The sequence below is a fragment of the Hirundo rustica genome, chromosome 1 (genome assembly GCF_015227805.2).
Source record: "Hirundo rustica isolate bHirRus1 chromosome 1, bHirRus1.pri.v3, whole genome shotgun sequence".
In the NCBI taxonomy this organism is placed as follows: Eukaryota; Metazoa; Chordata; class Aves; order Passeriformes; family Hirundinidae; genus Hirundo; species Hirundo rustica.
In genome coordinates, this window is record NC_053450.1 from 90909830 (window position 1) to 90928279 (window position 18450).

The following is an 18450-nucleotide window of genomic DNA, read 5'->3' on the forward strand; positions in this document are numbered from 1 at the left end:
CCCTCCTCTCATAAAAACTCATGGCACTTATCAAAACTTGTATAGCATTGATCAGAGAGACTAACAGGCTTTGGAAGCCACAGTGCTTTATATGTGGGTAAGACATTTTAAGAAAGGTCAAGAGATATTTCCCAACTCTAGGTGTTTACAGAGTAGATGCTAATCTGTCTAGACCGTAGCACCCTTAAGAGACAGGAAAAAACCTGGTAAGTGAACTCCCAGATAAATCTCTGTACCGGGTATGATTTAAAGGGACGGGACAACATATGTCTCTTACAAGGGCATGTGGTCTCTGGCTGCTCCCTGCTAGCACCTGAGAGCCCTCTCCCAGACAGTGGCCAGCAAATTCTCCTGAATGCTGGTTGAATGTTAATCCTTGTTAACAGCACTGCCTTGACATCCCTGGAAACAAAGCATTTCTGCAGAGCAGAGCTTCCTCTTTGCGTCCTGCTGGCGTACTTTAACCCCAAGATGAAATGATCACTTCTAGGAATAAGACAGAGTTTAGTTTCCATTTGTGTTTGGTCCTGCTCACACCAGCCATATGCACAGCTGCAGTGTCAAGGGAGATACACGGAGGTCAGGACACAGATTGAGACCTCAGATGGCTGAAGAGCACTGGCCATAAAGCACCTAATAGGTCATAGTAGTTATTGCTTGATACGTGCCTACACTACTTAAGCACCCTTAGAGAAGGGCTGAGCACTTTTATTTTCCACTGGCTGCCACAGCTTATGGGGCTAACTGTGGCTGTGGTCCATCCTGATATGGTCACTGGTAGGCTAACTGGTCTCCACTTCAGAGCAGTGACCTGTAACTGACTGACTTATTCAAAAGACTAAATCGGACTCGATTTTGAGACTTTAGAAAAGTTCTCAGTTTCCTTAATTCCCCGATAAATTGCTTTGCTCAGTTTTAAAAAAGCAACAACAAAAAGACAGTATCTCATTTCAGATCTCCATTTAAGGACCTATTGTTACTTTAAAGCCATTGAAGCTATTGTTATTTAAAGAGAACTTGATTGCTTCTTTTAAAAAATCAAGACAATGATAAGGTAAACATTTTTTAACCTAAATATCCCATTACTTAAAGTGTAAAGCATGACAAATAATGATTTCTTCATCACCTTACAACCCCTACCTAGCCACAGTGTAATAAACTAAAACAATAAGAATAATAATAAAATAATGGCAGCCTTTCCATTTGAATTCACTTGCAAAGGACCACCATTTTAGACGATAAGATTTTTCTCTTTGAGTCACAGTGTAGTACTACATACTTGCTTAGTTTTCATGAATGCTTTACTCTCCTTTCACTAAATGTTAATTTGCATGAGATACTTGTGGCTTTAAAGAGACAGCATTGGCTCTCTGCGTCTACCAATCTAATTTCCTTGCATCTGAAGACAATCACAGAGTTCTGGAGAACATCATCAACAGCTCTGTTTTGACAGGGGATACACTCATTTCTAAGAGAATACACAAAAATTAAAGACATTAGTCATGTTTTGTTATGTTCACACAAGTAGCACTTAAAGAATATAGTCCCAATGCATTATTGTTCAGTTCAGATCATATACATTTTTAACTTTAATTAGCCAGCTGTAATCCAAATTAGAGTTTCTCATTTGTTAAAGCTGTAAAAATACCTTAAATCAGCTGCATATGTCTGAAATAATAACGAAACTAACTGCATTAGCAAAAATTATCTGAATGTGTGAGAGTTATAAATAGATAGGAGGTGAATTGGACAGTCGGCAGATTCTGAGTTGGATTAAAAACATCTTACTTAAGCCAAAAACATGGCAACCAATATTTTCTGCTATAAAAATATTTGAGATGAATTTAATTTTATGAAAGCTGTCAGAAGCTGAGATGAATAGCAGAAGTTCTCTGTTTATTTACAAGCCAATGCTATACCTGAAGAATAAAGTGAGGCACCTTATGATCAGTGACAGCAAATCTTCGATTGTATTCAAAAATGCTTTTTGCTGGTGGATAAGAATGACCTGTATGTTCATGTTCTCTCGAAGTAACCTCTGCCTTGGTAACACTTGTCATTTGAGCTAATGGTATGACAGGTCTGTGAGGTGGATTACTACTGTCCACTAGAGGCTGTAATGAGACCAACAATGTCATTTTACGACAGATTGAAGACTTAAACTGTAAAAAATCAATAATTGTGAGATTACTTTTCACACTCAATACACAGTCAATCACTGCATCGCCCTGAATGTTAGTGTTAAAAAAAAAATTCCAACTTATTACGCCTCTCATTCCCCCATTTTTTATAAGTACTATTCATTGTATAAAACATGCTGTGTAGATGGCACATTACAACTAGTGAATTGAAAAATAGATTCTTCTAGTCAGTGTGCATCTTGCATGCTAAATTGTTTAGTATCTTTTGGTCAGTACTATATTCTCCTGGGAGCCCTATCAGCTTCAGCACATCATCATCAGTAAATGAAAATACTTGGTTCTATGTGGGTTCTTGTGTCCCACTCACTTGCCTTCATCAGCACCTGGATGTTTTGTGGAATCCTTTGTGCAGGGAACATATTGAGGCCCAGTGTAGGCCCTTGGCAGGGGAGTTGCTGAGACACAAGGACATCTTGTGACATGGTTGCATATCCTGTGTGTTAGGCCATGTTCACGGAGGCATTGTCCCCTCATCCCTCATCTGTTAATGCAACCAACATGGATCAAGTCAGAACAAAATCACCTTTGAGTGGCTCACGAACCTGATGTGGCTGGTGGCCGTTGTGGCACTTCCCAGAGCCATGCGTTAAGTGCCTGGCTGGCTCAGGAAAGCACTATTGCATTAACTTCCAATGCACTTACATTGTGGGGGTCTCTTTTCTACTCTGAAGCAGGAACATAGACAAAGATGTAAAACCCTAGAGTATGCAGTGGCAAAAAATGAGGGTCCTGAGGCAAACGCTATAGTCACAGAGTGGAGGAACACACAAGCCTCTTACATGAGCCTGCTGCAGAAGGGAAAGTTGCCCAAAGCTTGCTTCAGCATGAATGTGGCTTCTCTTTCTCTGCGTGTGCCACACCTCTTGGCAAGGTGAATGTTTGAGAAGGAAAGATTCCTTTCTCCTGAGGTAGCACTCTATACTACTGGAATAAAAAAGGTGGCAGACAGAATGCCTTGTACTCTGAATTGAACCTTGGTGATGGGTTTTCAGTTTCTCCAGGGCTTTCACTTGATTTTCAGTAATCTCCAGTCTTTGTCTCTTTCCCTTGGTTCCTTTTATTAAATCAATGAACCTTACATTAGCTGGGTGAATACAATTTTGCTGTCTGCTTTGCTGCTGTAGATTTACTCTCTCATAGTACCAAGTGGAATGTTTGTCCAGATATCTTGGCCTGTTGCTGCTTCTGTCTCCAGATCACTGCTGGAACAGAAAATCATGTAGATTTTCATAGTGAACCTTCACTAAGGATACAGGAGGTGCTGTGATAAAAGATCCTTGTTTCATAAAGCTAGTCTGTATTACAGTATCAACTCTTAAATCCAGAATGCTGCAGCTTACAATGTTATTACCACATAAGCCAGTACAGTCCTTTATAGAAGGGACTCCTTTGCTGATCTGCGTAATGGCAGGCTGAGTCCTAGGGTACTTTGCATCTTGACTTGACATGCTAAACTTAATTTGCAGCTAAAACCTAATGCTATTATAAAACGGACACATAGGAGGTATACCTGCTAGAAACACGGTACTTTGGAGCTTATTGTCATGGCAAATTGGTACAAGCTGCAATAAACAGCTTGATCTGGATGGTCATGTTACATGGAGTGCCTATCGACTTCTGCCATGTTACATCTCAGGCCTTCCTTAGGCCTGGGACCCCACAGCATCCAGCTCCTTGGAGCTGGCATGTAACAGCCTTTGGTATTTATGCAACATTTTTTTGCAATGTTCTTGGGGTGGGGAGAGGCCTCTGTGCTCTACTTCTCTTCCTAATGCCAAAGCAGACAGTCAGTGGCTTCTTATGGGCCACTGCTGTGTTGCATGCAAACAGAGCATCCCACTATCCTTTGACTGTATTCATCCTATTCATTGCTTTCATAATTTGCTTTATTTTTTTAAGTTGTATCTAGCTTGGTAAATTGATTTTTTGGGGGGTGGGGGGGTTAGGAGTTGCTGGTTTCATTTAAAAAAAAAATTAACATGAAGACCAGACTGAGGCAGTCCAGAAGGAAGATATTTTCTCTGGTATCTGTTTTGCATCTGTGCTTGTTACTTGCCCATCACTGCAATTTATGACACTTGCAGACACCTGTGTTGAGGGAAGTAGGAGAGTAACTCACTGATGCTGGAGTGCCAGGGGAGTTTAAGTTGCCAGAGATGGCAGGGGGTGGGGGGGGAGGTTCGGAAGAGGCTCACAGTGGTCTGCAGACAACTGAGAGAGACGCAAAGGGATGTTTGATAAAACCAGTACTGAGGAATCCAGAGGGAGTTAGTACCCAAACATGCGTGGTTCAGCCCTGCCTGTCTTGTAGTTCACGGTATGAGTCAGAGTCTCTTTGGTCTGAATGAAGTGGAAGGTACTTTCTACAAAGCAACTCAAGTATATGCCAAGGATCTGGATAAATAAAACTAATTCAGAAAAAGGGAGTGGGATGCAGGCTCTTGCTCTAAATCACTTCACAGCTCGCCACAGCAAAATGCAATATGGCATCTTAAATAAAATCACCCTCTTCTGACTCTCGCAGAGGCTGCTTCAGAGCATTCACTGGTTTCCAGCACAGTTTTATTTCCTCCCTTGGAGAGACAGACCAGCCTTGACTGAGCAACCGATTTTCATGCATCCTTTAAAACAGCATTCCGTGCCATTTCTGAAGGACAGCACACGTTGCTAGCTGTCTGTTTCTTCCCCCTTAAACAATATAGGTTTGGGGTGGTTTTTTTCTTCTTCTTTTTTTTTTTTTTTTTTTTTTCTTTTTTTTTTCTTTTTCCCCTCCCCATCTCATTTCTTTCTGCCTGCAAAGTGATTTGAGAGCCCCGCGACGCAGCCTGCTACAGGAACGGGGACTTCTCTGAACATTGGCGTGCGCAGGGATTAATCCCACCGTAGAGAGCCAGCCTAGCCTTTGAAGTGTTACAAGGGTAAGGAGGAGGTAAGTGTCGAGGCGAGCCCCCAGCCCCCCTCCCCGCCCCCGGGCAGCGTGCGGCGGCCCGCAAAGGGTTAAAGGCCGCCTTGGCCCGGCGGTGCCGTGCGTATGCAATAATCTGTGTGGCTCTCTTGGCCGACTGCCAGAGTGTTGCCTTGCCTCCTCCTCCTCCCTTCTCTTCCCCCCCCCACCCTCCCCCCCCCCCCCGCCTTTTGCATGAAGTAGGATCCTTGAGCTGTTGCAGAGGCAGCCAACTGCTCCATATTTGGCTTCTATTACCCATTTACATGCTGGAGAGCGGAGAGGGAGCGAGCGCTGTACCGCAGACATCATTTCTACTACAGTGGTGGAGACATCCCGGACCTGTGTCACTGCAGGGGGAAGGAAAAAAGCCAAACAAACAAAAAGCAGACCCAAGCCCCGTGATCAGCTAGGAAGACATTTGTGAGCGAATCTCTCTGACCCCCCACCCCTGCCAACCCCACCTCCACTGACACTTTACAGTAAGTGGCTTTTTTTTCCTCCTCTGCTTTCTGCCTCGCCACCCCCCCCCCCCTCCCCCCGGCTTCTTTCCTTGTTTAGACTGCAAACCGCCGGCGATTTCCAGCTGGAAAAACACGGGGCCGAGGGGGCACGGAGCGCGCTGCCCACCCTCCACGGGGCTGCAGCCCGCCTCGCCGCGGCCGCCCCCGGCCCGCCACGGCCCGGCCCGGCCCGCAGGCGCTGCCACCGCGGGCCCGGCCCTGAGGGGAGAGGGAGGGAGAGGGGGCGGCCGCGAAATGGCCGAGGACGCCGCGCAGGGAACGGAGTGGGGATGCGGGACACGGGAGGAAGCGGCGGCCGGGGCGGCCCCGCGGCGAGAGCCGCTCGCACAGCCCTGCCCCCCCTGCCCCGCTCCTTCCTCCTTCACTCCCTCCCTCCCTCCCTCCCGCTTCCCCCCCGGCCCGGGCGGGGTGTGGGTGGCCGCGGGGACGGTGGACATTTTGCGAGTCACGGCTGCCCCCGGTGCGGCGGCCTCGGGGTGTGTGAGACTGCGCGTGTGTGCGGGGGGGGGGGGCGGTGTGCGGTGCCGCTGCGTGCGAGTGAGGTGTGTGTGTGTGAGGTGTGTGTGTGTGAGGTGTGTGAGCGTGAGGGCTCCGGTGCGTGCGAGTGCGTATGTGTGTGCGGTGCCGCTGCGTGTGTGCGGGGGGGTGCGGTGCCGGGTGTGTGTGTGTGTGTGTGTGGGTTTGCCTTGCGGTGCCGTGTGCGGGTGCGGGCGGGGGGTGCGGTGCCGGTGCGGTGTGTGTATGTGTGCGGGGGTGCGGTGCCGGTGCGGTGCCGTGTGCGTGCGCGGCGCGGCGCGGGGGGGCCGTGCGGGGGCCGTGCGGGGCGCGTACGCCGGGCGGACCCGGCGGGGCGCAGCGCGGGGCCGCTCGCCGGCAGGGCCGGTCGCCGCCGCCGCACGGCGTATGTAGTACGGGGCTGGGCGGCTGCCGGAGGGTGAATGAAGCGAGGAGGAGGCGGCGGCGGCGGGGGAGGCGGCGCTGGCGCTGGGATGTGCCCGGCAGCAGCTCCGCTCCGCTTCACTCAGGGCCCAGGCCGGCTGCAGACGCCACCCGGTACTGCCGGGAGGGACGGGGCGGGAGGGATGGGGGAAGGGGGGCGCCGGGGCGCCGCCGCCCCCGCTGCCCGCCCGCGGCTGTGGGGTCCGGCCGGCGGCTTCCCGAGGGGAAGCGGGGCCGGGGTTCCCCGCCGCCGCCCCGGGGCTCCGCTCGCCTCCAGTGGCGGCCGCTGCCCTCCTGCCGCTCGCCGATCCCCCGCCGCCTCCGGGTTTGCTTGAGTCGGGTAGGGGTGGTTGGGTTGCGGGGGTTTGGGGTTGGTTGGTGGTGGTTTGGTGTTTGGTGGTGTTTTTTGGTTTTTTTTTTTTTTTTTTTTTTCTTTTCCCTCTCTCTGTTTTTTGTGGGGGTTTTTTTTTTTGTTTTTTTTTTTTTTTTTTCGCTTTTACCCTAAGGCATCGTAATTACCGGCAGAAAAACAAATAAATGACCCCGTGTACGGTTGTGGGTGCTGAATCCGTCAATGTGATTCCTGAGAATATTAAAGTCTAAATTAAAGCGTGCTGGAAAAGCGTTAGCTCCTACTGTAATAGTAATAGCGATAATAATAAAATGACAGAATTGGGAGCGATTTACATGTTATTGAAGAGGAGGAATTACTGAAGAGTAATAATAGAAAAGAAAACAAGTCGGAAGCCCGTTATATAATGCACTGTGTAGACAACGAGAGCGACAGGCTATTTTTATTTTGTTTACCGTATGCTGTGTAATAGGGACTCCTCCGAGCAGCATCTCTTCCCTATGAGCCCGAACTCCAGATAGAATTGGGGGAAAATTTAGGCATTTCTTCTACGACCAGACGAAAAAATCTACGTTTGTAAAACCTTCCCCTTTACAAATGATTTCTCTGTACAGAACGGGAAGGGTGTGTAGGTAAATGACCTTTGCCGGAGACCTTTTCCCTTTCATATGGTAAAGAAATTCATCTTTTGTAACACAGCTTACACTTTAACCTTTAACGCTCATGGTTATGTATTTTGTGCAGGAATGGTTACTTTGCACGTCAGATACGGTCAGGCATAGTGAGTTACTCTGCTGACATACTGATAAGTAAAGGACTTTTAATTTCAGTTTCGAATGAAACCGTCCCCTAAAGGAAAATCCCGGCTTCATCCTAATCTATTTCTGTTCGGGTGATGGAGACGGTGCAGTATTATCATATGGAGCGAGGGTTATGGATGGGGGAGAGGGAAATTGAGAATGACCAGGGAAAATACTGCGCCGTAGTTATTTTTGTGATACATGCTGCAAGATAATAGTAGTAATTGTACGTGATTGCACCTAATTTGTTCATAAAACTGGCCCGGTGTTTTACGGGTAGCAGCTGTTTCGAAAGGGTGGCTGTAACCTCACTTTTTACGTAAGGCAGAAGTCGATAGGTTTTCCTCCGTGCTCGGCTGTCTGTCTGTCTCTCTCATCATGTAGCGACATGTCAGCGGTGCAGGCTTTCAGAGCGCTTACTCCAGCCCCGATCAGTCATGTAATTAGATCAGGCTGCCATGGTAACAGACGGGATTCACCGTATTCACCGGCCAGCCAGGTGCGTGTGTGGCTGGCGGGCGACCCAGCGGGCTACGGCCAGCCCTGCGTGTGCCGCCTTGGTGGCGTACGGCCGGCGCGGCCACCGCCTCGAGCTTGCCGAAAATTGAAAGATGCCGCTGGTGGGTTCCTAATGGCCGAACTTCTCGGGAAGGGCGTTCTTTGCCCGCTGAAGTGTCAGACAGATGGGACCGTACGTGGCAGGCTTAGCAGGTCAGCCGAATCGTCAGTTCCATTTGCGTGAATTATTAGCAAATTAATGAAGGTGTGGTACTTTGTAAATATGCTTTTGGCTTATACTAGCTGGCATGAAAAGTTTCTTCAGAGTTTTCCTTTTTTTTTTCTTTTTTTTTTTTTTTTTAATTTTTTAAATTTTTTTTTTTCTCTTCCCGCCCTCCCCCCCCCTTCCCCCCCGTCTGCCTGGTTTGACTGTTTGCTGGCTGTAGCAGTGTTTGTTAACAGTTCCCATTCCAGCACTCTCATCATAGGCCACAGGCTTGTTATTCTCCACTCCTGTACTGTACTTTATACCCTCTGGCCAGTAAGACGAAAATTGGTGATACTTGATGTCAGTATTGTCACTCTGGGTTTGTTAAGCCTCCTCATAGCTCTTAGCAAGGTCTAGGCCCTTTTGTGTGTTAGGTTAAAGCTGACTGCAGTTTCTCATGATAAAATCCTAAGTATATACTATTAAAAAGAATTTTTGCCTTAGCAAACACTTTGTTTCTAGTATGGATGTATTTTTTGCATTTGTGTTCGTCAAAATATTATAGCCATGGAGCCGGGGGCTTTGTGACATAGTTTATAATACTGTCAAAGGATATGCAATATAATTAGCGTTGAACTTCATGTTTCTCTTAAAAACATGTTTTACCGAGCAATGTATATTTGTCTTCATTCTCATTGTTTGAATATCACTCTTTTAAGCCTCTCTTCCTTAAATGTAGGTATAATTTTTTAAAAGCACCAAATTTGGCACTATTTTCTAATGTCATAAATCTGGAGCAGCTCCAGGGGATGGGATTGTGAGCCACTTACATGGGTGTATATCTCAAATAACTCCATTTATTGGACTTAATCCAGGCATGTAGTAGAGTAACTGAGCTCAGAAAGTGATCTGCTGTGCATCACTGTTATTTTCTCTATATTGCTTTTCATGGTAAAAAGCACTGTGGGCTTAAATAGGATTTTTGCCTGATTAAGGAGCTGCATTAAGTGTCTATAGAAGTGGGTAACACCCCTACTCCAGTCACTAATCTTGGGTGCACTTACACTAATGTTGAACTTGGCCCGGAGGATTTTGTGTCTCAGTGATGAGAAATCATCAGCACCCACAGCTCCTGAGCGTTTGTAGTACCAGGCTGGAACATAAAGTAATCCAGAAATATCTCAGTAAAATAGATATTTTAATCACTCTGATGGTAAAGCACTGGAGCTGGGGGAGGAGGCAATGAGAAATGCCTGTTGGTGGTTCAGCCCTTGTGGTGACAGGCAGCGGCAGTCTTGGGTTCGGTGTGATGAGTTTGCAGGTCTCAGCCCGCCTGCTGAGCAGGAGTGTTTCTTCTTGGAGGGGTGAGGGGACAGGGTATTTGCAGACAATTTCCTGCACTGAAGTGCAACTTCTCAGTGCCTCAACTGACTTGCCCTTCTGGCTAGGAGAGAATATCCTCTGCTCGGTGTGGCTGCCTCTGTTTTGGGCCTCCATTCTGAGGAGGTGGTTTGTTAGGAGGACTGGCTGGAGAGAGTGGAATAGTCACGAGCAGGATGACTCCTGTAGTGTGAGCCTTTGTGTGCTGCATACTGCTTATACATATTTTATTGTAAGACAAATTACCTGTGTGACTAAGAGTGTTAGAAAGTAATTATTTTCAAAAAGGCCATATATACATAGTTAAAAAAAAACTTTTCTGAAAAATAAACAGTGCAACTGTGCTTTTCTAGCCTGATTGAATCTATTTAGAAAGGTTGAAAAAGCTAGTTTTGTTTTAAAAGACATTTGCAAGAGACCTGGAATTTCACTTAACAAGAAAATTTTATGTAATAGATCCAGTGGCCTAGTTTCTCATTAATTAAGAAAATAGACACTTGAATGCAGTCACCTGAAAAGCAACTAAGGATTTAAACATTAGAATTTTAAAATAATTGTCTCCATAACATGGCTACTGAAACAAAATCAAGGCCTGATTTTCCCCTTGCTGAAGTTTAGCAGCACATTTTAGCAGAGGACAGTCAGGATTATCATTGCTGTTGTTCATATGTACACTGCTTTTGTTGTGTTGTACTAATTGAGGGGGAAATACCATAAAAAAGCATGGCAGGCTGTGAAGGAAGTGCTTGTCAGGATTGCATAGATGGTCTGAAGCACCGGCTGCAAACCTACTCCAGCGTGCAAGGCAGCTGACGCTGGTGATGCTTGAGAGAAGTCAGGCTGTGTGACAGCCTCAGCTATAACCACACAGGTTGTGAGTGATTTGGCTGTTCTGGAGAGCTGTACGGGTACGGTGTGTACAATTCAGAGAGTGCAGATAACAGATTTAGTTGTAGGTCTCTTCTGAGACTGCTGTAACCAGCTCTGTGTCAACAGATAACGATATAATTAGAACGAGAACCAGAAGTATGGCAGGCTTGGCACAGGTAAATATTTCATTGCAAAGAACTGACTTGCTATGTTCCAGTGACTTCAGCAGCCTAAGCTTTGCAAAGTGAAAATCCTGACCTCATCCTTTCATTTTACTTTTAAGCAAGCTCCAAGTGTGATAAATAAATAAATAGGTATTTGATCTAAGTCACTATATTTTGAAGTCTTATTCAGTGATTCACATTCTTTGTATGAGAAAGTTGAAGATTTTTATGTGGTTTTGGCTGAGGTGATGCATAACTAACATTTTAAAATGTAAGAAACTTTGTGAATTCCTGATTTTTGCAAAAAGACAAAAACTAGATCCATGACCATAACTCCTTTTTGATCTCAGTCCATGTGTTGAGAATGTAATGCTGCATGACTTTCTTTTTTTCTCTCAAAGCTGTAGTCTGGAGTGGTTGTACAACACATGCAAATCTGTATGTGTGCATTGGTCCCAGTCTGCAAAGTTACTTTAGTACAGGTCCCAGTGAGGGTTTTGCTAAATGAGAATTGATTAAAGAACCTATCTAGAGTTAAGTATGCGTGTAAATCCTTCCCTAAATAGGAACAAGTAAGTATGCTCATAAACTGAAACAACAGAAATGATTCTCAGTGAGGGAGAAATGGTCCCACTAAATCCTTTTATTGTACCAAGAGTGATAAAAATATTTGGTGAGATTCCAAGTGAAAAACCCAAATGTATTTTGCTTAATAGGTGATGTCAGCAGAAGTTCAGTGCTGGCTCATCATGATTTTGCTCAGCAAAATCACAGAAATAATATAAAACCCCCCAAACTGGTAGAGTTTTTCTTTGTTTATATTATTTGGGAATTTACAGTGATAGGCATCAACTGTAGCATGCCACCTTTAATGACAAAAAAGTGTACAAGGTAAAGTCACATTCCAGTATGTGGTAATTTTTCACCTAGTAGTAGTAGTACTAGTAGTAGTTGCAGCACTATGTTTCCAGGATGCTACTGCTTCTCAAATAAAGTATGTTCTGTTGGCAGTGAAGACAGTCATCTCCACTCGCTTATGATTCTTCACCTCATTAAGATCACATTTAGGAAAAGAGCACTCTGAATAAATGGGCTCTGCTCTCTACTGTATGAGCTCTGTCTGCAGGATTAAATCTATAGTTTATTTGTGCTTGAGTAATAGTAAAAGCGGTTTCTCTCAGTCTTCATTGGGATATCTTAGTGTGTTGTAAGTGACTGTAAATGTTGATTCTTAACTGTGTTTCTGTTTCTCTCTATTTTGGTTTCCATCTCTTCAACTCCCGGATCAACAGTCACATTGCAGGCCAAGCCAGATGGGCAAGCAATACAAGCTGTGAATTTATTCTTGACCCCGTAGGACAGTGACCACCGTCATTTTTGTCTTCACCATACAGTTATGCACTGCCAATAAGGTGAGAATGCAATGCTCTTTATTTCCTTCAGCAAGTGTACACTACCTGCTCTGGGCTTTAGGCAAAGTGGGCACCTTCCTGGTGTCTGTGTGATTACCTACCTGTGATAGGTTTGTACTTCCCTTGCCTGGCAGTAGAGGTCCTTGAGAAACTCTGCTCAGAAAAATTCCTTTAACTCCGGTGACTCAGTTCAGTGACTTGCAGAACAAGTGCATTCCAGATGAGTGACTTTATGCTCACCTGAGGTCAGAGTATTTTCAGTTACTAGAAGATGTTAGTATGAATGGAAAAGTTGGCAGACTTGGATTCTTGTTATAAAATGCCATGTGTAAAATTGTATAAATCCTTCCTTCACTTTTATGAACATTATCAGGATTCTTATTTCTTGTCGCCTGCTTGGATTTTCCACTGTCTTGATTTTTTTCTGTGCATTAAACTTTGTCTGGCATTAGAATAGTTCCCAGGATAATTAATCGCTACTGATGTATCTGTGTGTCTTTTGCTCCATTTTGAGGAATGCTTTCAGTTCTTCTGATTTTTCTCCCTGAAATGCTGTGGCCAGACAAGATGTAAAAGTGCGCATGCATTGGTCTGCTGCTGTCCCTTTCCTCTCTCTCTCCTTCCCATATGGTTGTGGAAAATAAGTTGAAGAGACCAAGTCCCAAGACTCAACAATCATACTGCCAATAAAAAGAACATAAATTTTTATTTTATTTCTTTAATCTGATTGTCATTAAGCCAGCCTGGTTTTTGGACCTGTTCTATGATTTTTAAGTGCTTGGGATTGGCAGTGCTGCTAATGCTTTAAGGAAAAAAAAAAAAAAATATATATATATATATATATATAAAAAGGATCATAATAAAATCGCCTGTGTCTTTAAATAAAAGAAAATGAAATATAGTGCTTGCCTGCAGAAAATCAAAGGGTTTCTTTTTTAAATTTACAATCTGAAAGCTTAATTACAGTAGCATTCTTATTTATGCAGGGCTGATCAGAAAGTCTCCGTTGCAGAATAACTTTTTAATGTATACGGTGTGCCATAGAAGAGTACGCAGCACATCATTTACATTTCATTGTGGCTGTGGGGAAGGGTGCTGTGGTTTAGAGGGAAGTTGCCTAGGCAAGTAGTTACATGCAAGGACATGCCTGTTAAAATTTCCAAATGAGCTTGAGTGATGGGGGTGGGTGGTGACTGCTGTAACTTCGGGCAGTAAGAGTTTTTTGAGAGTGAAAAACCACACAAAGTGCCCGTGCACTGACATACTTTGTCTTTCCATTTTGCAAGAAAACTGAATTGGTAGCAGCTATCGACTTGGGACATTGAATAAGAGGAATTTTTTTTGCTATGATGTTATAATTTCCACGAAGTATTTAATTTTTTTTTTTCAGGATTAGCTTGGGTTTTATAAAAACGTGTTTATTTGAAGAATTGATTACTGCTGGAAAAGCTTATATACCTTAATTAGAAGTAGTTGTTTATGGGGCATTGGTCAAATCCTAATCAGATTATGATACCCACAATGTATTGCTAAGTCCCCTTGGACATTTTTGCATCTGGTGTTTTCTGCAATTACATGAGAGAGTATATTTGATGTTAAGCAAACATTTTGAATAAAAAGCATAACTTAGTTAAGTCTGGTGCAGAAGCATGATGGGAATATAGTATTAAAATGCTGTTTTTCCTATACCAGCTTAGCTTGAAGTATAGTATTGTATTTATGGATCTTAGATTAGGTTGGATTTGGTTTAACTTCTTATTGGACACTTTAGTCGCTGAAGTCAACCTCTGTTGACTTCATTAGTTCTCATTTTCTCTATGGAACAATCAAAATCAGGCCCACTGTATAACTAAATAAGTGAAATAAAAGTTAGTGGGCTAGACACTGCCTGCTTACAAACTTCTCTCTGTTACTGAAGGAAACAGACAGGAGCTCACAGGAGTAACCTGTGAAAGAAACGTGACTTGGCACTGTGCAGGGAGCAGCCACAGAGAGAGCATTTCATACTCACATGCATCATCTTTCTGGCTTTTGCATTTGGTTTGGGATGAAGGTGGCAACTGCCCTGCTCCGTTTTAGGCAGACCTGGGTCATGACCCTGGAGTCCGTCAGAGAGACAGAACATGGGACACATGTGAAGGCATCCAAAACGGATCTCAGAAACTGTTCTTGAGGCTTTCCATCCCTACTTTCTTGGCTTCACTTGCGTGAGGAATTGTGGCTTCAGTGGGTAACATCTCTGCTGTTAGCTCTTCAGGTGTGCTTACCCTTCCAGTTCAAGCAGCATTTTCTGCAGAGCATCTTGCCTGGATAAGGACATGGGTATTACTAAAATCAAAATGAAAATAAATAAATAGGTTTGTTGGTTTGGTTTTTTTAGTTAATTTTAGCTTGCTCTCCAAAACGTAGAGTTATTGTTATTTGTTCAGAGCATGCGCTGCATCCTTCCCTGTAGGCAAATGTCACAATGCTTTCTTTTATACAGTTGTCTTGAGAGGATTTTTCATGAGATACTGGACATTTTAACAATTAAAGAGTTCTTTTTAATATTTTCTCCTGTCAAGTAACTTGATATTTATTAATCATAATACTGGGATGAATTTATGGCTGCAGCCCATTTGTAAGAAATTTTTTTGGCTGAATTTTCAGTAAGAATGTCTGTATACTACCTAATATAGCTTATTTTTTAGGTACGACTTAATTTCTGATCTATGCAGACTTCTGGCTACTGCTCTCTGTAAACAGGCAACGGTCTGCTCTTTTAAAATACTTAATAGTGAACATAAAAAGAATAATCTGTCTCTGTATTACTGTGTGCAGTGGTAGATTTTTGGTTGTCATATCAGTGTCCTTTTATCATAGCTGTTTTTATTTCTTCCCTTGTGCTGTTTATGAAGGTCTACAATAGCTGTAGGGCTAAAATAAGGTAGGCAGTGGAGATTTCTAATGTGTTAACAGCACAAGTGAAATGGAGCTGTGAAGTAAGCATAATTGGATAGTAATTAGGAATAATTTTAATTTTTTTAATTGTTTATGTGTGAGCAACTAAAAGGTAAATTAAATTAAGTGATGTGAGTGCTGACAGATGTCTTAAAAATGAGGCTTTGTGGTCCCTTACCTCAGCCATAATCTTTCATGGTTTTGCTCTGTTGTTCCTACAGCAGATACTGAAGGTGTGCTGTCTGACTGGTAGAAAGTCCCATAACATGGTCTGAAGTGTAAATGGCATTGGGTGTAGTGGTATGCCTACATAAAAACACAAGGCTGACATTCATAATGTGATATAAGGCACTACCCGAGGTTTGATTCACCTTCCAACTTGGTGTTTTTAAAAGGTGTATCTACAAATGGAATGTGACTTGCTGTCCCACACACTGCAACTTGTTAGCATTCCTTTAAAAGTGTGGGCTTTTTGGATGTTAGTGTGAGTGTGAATAGATGGAGAACTTCATGTGCTGGGGGCTGAGAAATGGTGAGGTGTCTGGGTGTGATGTGCAGTTGTGTGCAAGCCTGAGCATCTGTGTGTGCCCTCCTGCTGCCCCCTCCCTTGGCTGTGTGTGTTGGTGGGGTTTGCCTTGCCTTGAAACCAGGGCGGTGCTTTTGAAAGAAAGTTATCCCTCATTACCAGGAGTATAATTTTGGTCTGAAGTTAGCCCAGGTGGTAACATTTGGATTTAAATGTGTTGGCTGAAGTGTTTCTTCTCATTTGAGACACTGTGATAGAGGCAACCCCCAAATTTGATAATTGCCTCTTTATTTTCTCATCAGTTACTTATTTTGGAACTAGCTGTAAACCTGACTTTAAGATTTATTGAGTCACTCCTTGCTCTATAAAAAATACAAATGTCACAGTGTTTCTCACTTGTATTGGAGTGTGGTTGTGACTGTTACCACATTTTTGTTTGTCAGGTACCCACATGTGAAGGCCTTTGTAGTTTTGTACAGCTAACATTTCTGTGAGGCCAGCTACTTGAAAGAAAGTCAGGCTTAATGGAGAAGGATAATTACAAAAAGCAGGCTTAATCCCCCTTTACTGTGCTCAGAAATTTTGTGCTACTGAATATTTTTTCATTGGTGTGGTTACTTTTCAGTGGCATGTGTAGCAGCTGACTAGAAAGCGGTATTTTCAAACGTATATAATAACAAATGCATTCTTCCTCTTCCATAGCCCCTCTGCTTGGTACTGTGCTATATTCATAGCTTTCCCAAGGTAGTCTGACAGCAAGCGGATCCAGAATGGTTTGAAAATTCAATATATTCAAGAGGAAAAAAAATCCCAGTAGGTTATTATGGTAGAAGAAGTTGTCACTTTATTCTCCATGTACCACTAGCAGTTAAAAACTCACCACACTAATCATATGTACTGAATTTTTATTTACAGATTAGGAGGCTATACTTTGACATATGACTAGCAGGGAAGCCCCTCCCTTTAACAGTTGTATGTCATCTGCTTCAGAGAACTAATTACTTGGCAATTCCCATTTGATAATTCCCTCTTTATTTTCTGATGAGTTACTTAACAGTGATGAGCTTGTTGAGCAGAATACCATGCTTAATCTGTGCTTCAGAAACTACAGCATGGGCCTGGGGATATCATTGTTTCTGAAACGCTGTCTGGCCTTGCCATAGGAGCATTGAAACCGCACTAAGATACGTGAACAGTTCACAGTTAATGATAAGTTGAATGTGAGTGATGCACAGCATTTGCCAAAAAATAAAGGAAAGGTTTAGGTTACTGTTGCACTGCAAGCAGTATGTTAAATACGTAATTTCTCAAAAAAAACCCCAAACACAATGGAATTTAGATGCTCAGAAGCTTATGTCAAAGATATACTTTCTATGTATCATTGCTCTTCTCCAATGAAATAATAAATTTAATGGAATTTTTTAAAATAAACTGTTTATTGTAATACCTGTTTGACAGTTTAGATGATTCCTGGTGGTTATTATGTTCTTTTAATATGAGAGACTTTAGTAAGTTTTTACTGTGTTTTCTCTGTTGTTACCTGTCTTATTCATTCTTCTCCACTCCCTTTTCGCATTCTTTTACTCCAGTGGCCACAGCAACCCTGTTTCTGGCTGGGGAATGCATTACAAGTCTCACTGCTAATTACAGCATCACTGTGTTTCTAGAGGGTACCTAAGTTCAGCAGTGCTTAGCTACAGCACCAGGCGAGGGGATTTATGGGGTGAAATGACATCAGCCTGCTCATGACAGTCATGGTAAGGTCAAAGTGAGTCTCTCGTGCAGATCAGGAGTCAGACGGGTCCTGTTCAGTCCCAGTGTCTCTGAAATTCAACCATGCTATTGAATTTGAATAAAATTTTTTTACTGGTTTCAGTGGAGAAAGGTTTGTGGTTCATCTACAGTCACTTTGACTAGATGGTGGCATTATTCCGCTGATACTGATACCTGAAGATTTCCATTGTAGCTGGGTCAGTGTTATAAGCTGAGAATCGGGCTATTTTTTCTTTTACTGAATAAAAACACAGTTTTTTGTGTATTAGCTCACATGACATTGCATCATCAGTCTTGCTGATTTATTAGATACTCACAATGATGTCTCTTGCCCAGTACTGGAAGCTGTGTAACAGGATTGTTTTATCAATGAGAAAAAACTCATTTCTACATAGTTACATGTGTTTTTTGTAAAATTAATCAGAGGAACAGTAGTTTTATGAAACATATAATTCAGAACAGATTAATCTACTTTAATTGTGTTTGTGAAGTACACCAGCTATAAAATCTTTTGTAAGGAATATTAATCAAGTTGATCAAAGATGGCTTGAAGTACAGAATTCAAATATGAGCACAAGCGCAGCAAATAAACAGAAAGTAGCTTGGGAGTTTTTTTTTTTTTTAAGTAACTCCCATTTTCCTTTTTGGATTTTTTTTAAAGAATATATCATGTTTTAGAAGCAAAGATGCAAGAAGAAAAACATACAATTTGAGATTTTATAAAACGCAGTGAATAGGCATTTTAGATAGCATAATAACACAAGGAATCAAAACCTAACCGAAGGTCATTGAACCATTTTTCCGTTTTTCATTCTATTTAATTTTTTAATGACTCAAGGTGTCTCAGGGAGTGCTACATAGGCATTGCTGAAAACAGAATTAGACTGTAACAATTAGAAAAGAAAATACTTTCTTAGGA

The 18450-nt window shown here is 43.0% G+C and overlaps 1 protein-coding gene across 30 annotated transcripts in view; it reads left to right on the forward strand.

The window, feature by feature from the left end:
• Positions 1–18450, forward strand: part of ATXN1 (ataxin 1) — a 257325-nt gene that overhangs the window by 29771 nt on the left and 209104 nt on the right. For 10 of the 30 annotated variants that reach the window (XR_005702254.2, XM_040073518.1, XM_058419630.1 and 7 more), the window contains 3 exons: positions 5002–5130; positions 5350–5627; positions 12173–12292. The gene's annotated coding sequence lies outside the window, so the exon portion shown is untranslated. Of the gene's footprint in view, positions 1–4379; positions 4519–4763; positions 4904–5001; positions 5131–5346; positions 5628–6051; positions 6146–6606; positions 6723–6818; positions 6949–8400; positions 8524–12172; positions 12293–14382; positions 14550–18450 lie in introns of those variants that run through there. The other 20 variants (XM_040072331.1, XM_058419655.1, XM_058419648.1 and 17 more) reach the window with 17 other exon arrangements.